Source organism: Penaeus chinensis, chromosome 3 (genome assembly GCF_019202785.1).
Source record: "Penaeus chinensis breed Huanghai No. 1 chromosome 3, ASM1920278v2, whole genome shotgun sequence".
Lineage (NCBI taxonomy): Eukaryota > Metazoa > Arthropoda > Malacostraca > Decapoda > Penaeidae > Penaeus > Penaeus chinensis.
In genome coordinates this window covers 12276597-12279096 of record NC_061821.1, presented here as the reverse complement: position 1 = coordinate 12279096, position 2500 = coordinate 12276597, and the positions used below count along the sequence as shown (strand labels likewise).

Sequence of the window (2500 nt, the reverse complement as noted above, 5' to 3'; positions counted from 1 at the left end):
TCTCGACCAGCGATTACAATGGCACGTTTCTGCAGGGGACACATCTCGAACCTTTTAAAGTAATTTTATTTGTGAATCATTGGCTACAAAAACATTGGGATCACGCACAAATTATTAAATGTATTGGCATTTCTAAGCCAACTAGCGTAGATTGGAGGAGTTTTTGTTCTGAAGTAACCGAATATTGGTTACAAAATCAAAATTCAATAGGAGGTGCTGGTGTAATAGTTGAGATCGACGAGACGCTGCTCGTGCGCCGTAAGTATAATAGGGGCAGACAGTTGAGCCAGGTGTGGGTCTTTGGGGGTATTGAGCGTGTAAGTAAAAAGAAATTCGTTGTGCCATTAGTTGGCACTGACCGCAGTGCAGACACGCTCATACCCCTTATTAAGAAATATATCAAACCAGACAGTGTGATATACAGTGATGGATGGGCTGCTTACCGGAACCTACAACATCATGGTTACAAACATCTGAGTATTAATCATTCTGAGAATTTTGTAGACCCAGACGACCCACAAATACACACACAAAACGTAGAAAGGTTATGGAGGGACCTAAAGGAATGGGTCAAGCGGCCAGGTATTAGGGCCGCTTACATCAACCAATACCTGGCCCGCTATTTATTTATAAAATCAAATCAAACATCTCTGATCCATTCCTTCTTTCTACAAGCGGCAGAGCTGTATCCGCCGCAAGGCGGAAAAGAGAGAAAGATCGACTCGCCTGCCCCAGTCCCTCTAGACCTTTCATCTTCAGAGAGCGAGTGAAATCCGGTAAGAGTTCACACTTACCTGATTGCTTGTATGCATATAGTCCAAACAAAAACGTAATACAAAACAAATACCATTTTTTCGCGCACCTAAAGACAAATTTCTTCTGAAATAGCGATAATAAATTAATAATGTGTGAAACAGATAAACAAGGACACCATGTATAACGACCAATTATTGACAACTTAGCGATTATGCGGTGTTACAGACTGAGAAATTCTAGCCAATGAAAACTTCAGGCAATGACGTCAGAGTTTTCTGACCAATCAAAAACAGTTTTTCGGAAAGCCCTGCCCTCGCCCATTGAAAACGTTCAGTGTGTATCTGTCCGGTGGCCAAGGAAGTGTAGGTGTGAAAAAAAAAAAAAATATAGAAGCCGGCAGAAATGTTTACAAATTGCGAAATACACGTATAACTGGAAATACACGTATAACTGGAAATATTGCTACGCCGAGGACGTGTTATTGTAAAGCTTAATAACGGAGACGGGACGATATAAGGTTAGTAAAATTTAAGTAACGTTTAACGAGAACCGGCGAAATCTACATAGTTATTGCACGAAGTACATTTCAAGTAATAAGCCAATTAATGTAATAAAAATGCATACTTTTAATAGGATAATAATACATGCATTATTAATACAAATTATTTACGATTTGGCTATTGCAACCGACCGCAGTGGGTGTCGTGGCCGCGCGCGACGAAATCAGGCTAAAGCTTTCATAATTCCGCGGGACGAGCAATAAGGCTTGGCTGCGAGGCCTGAAGCCTCGCCACGGCCTCCGAAGTATTTTCGGCTCAGGCAAAGGTCAATAAGTTCCATCTTACATTTTAAGACCAGTATAAGTATTGAACGGTTACCATATTTGACGACAATCATCACTAAAGTTTGCAAGGTGTGTTACAAAAATGTGTAAGTTTTTTGTTTGAGAATAAAATTCACGGAGACTGCGTGTGCCGTTGCGGCACGGTCTCCGTGCGCGACACGTAACTGTCAGTAGCGCTTTTTTTTGTTTCTTTGCTTTGTATTTATTATCGCAGTCAATCAAAATACCGTTGTTATTTGAGGAACTATTAATGAAGCTTGTGTATGAATTTGAAACGGTCATCTGGAAACTTTCGAAACGCATTTTCATATTAAAAAGTTGATTGTGCCAAAACATGGTTTGATTCATTTGTATTGTCCGTCAATCAGGCAAAAAATAATCCTGGATTTAACCGCCGAATTGTATACCGTAATTGCATACGTGAAACATGGCCACTGTCCCCGTAGAGTTTCAGCAAGCCCGATTTTAAGTTAATTTAGTGTTTTTCTTGTTTTTCTGTGTGTAAATCATGCTAATTACCCTCCCATAATACAGTGCGAAGCCGAATCTTACACATTTGATCAACTTTGCCGTCGGGGAATACAAGTTCCGCTACTCATCAACGAGTCAAATGCGACGGAAAGCAACAGCATAACAGCGTTAAACTACGAGGGGAGATTACACTCCAAAAAAAGTGGTTTCGAAAGTCGGAGGCTGGATGAAACTTAACATTTACCTTATTATTACTCTCCTAATATTTTGATGAAACAGATTCTACCCTATCCCCAATCAGTCACATTGTTTTATTATGAAAATAAGATTTTATAAAAACAGTCTAGATGTACTGCTGATACACTACAATGGTGATCATGAACTCTTTAAGGGAAGCTTAATGCATGATGTTAAAAACAAACAAAGACA

The 2500-nt window shown here is 39.7% G+C and overlaps 1 protein-coding gene across 1 annotated transcript in view; it reads right to left on the bottom strand.

Moving 5' to 3' along the window:
• The window catches only part of LOC125045094 (inhibitor of growth protein 1-like), a 14367-nt gene that overhangs the window by 11363 nt on the left and 504 nt on the right, over positions 1-2500 (bottom strand). The window lies entirely within an intron of this gene.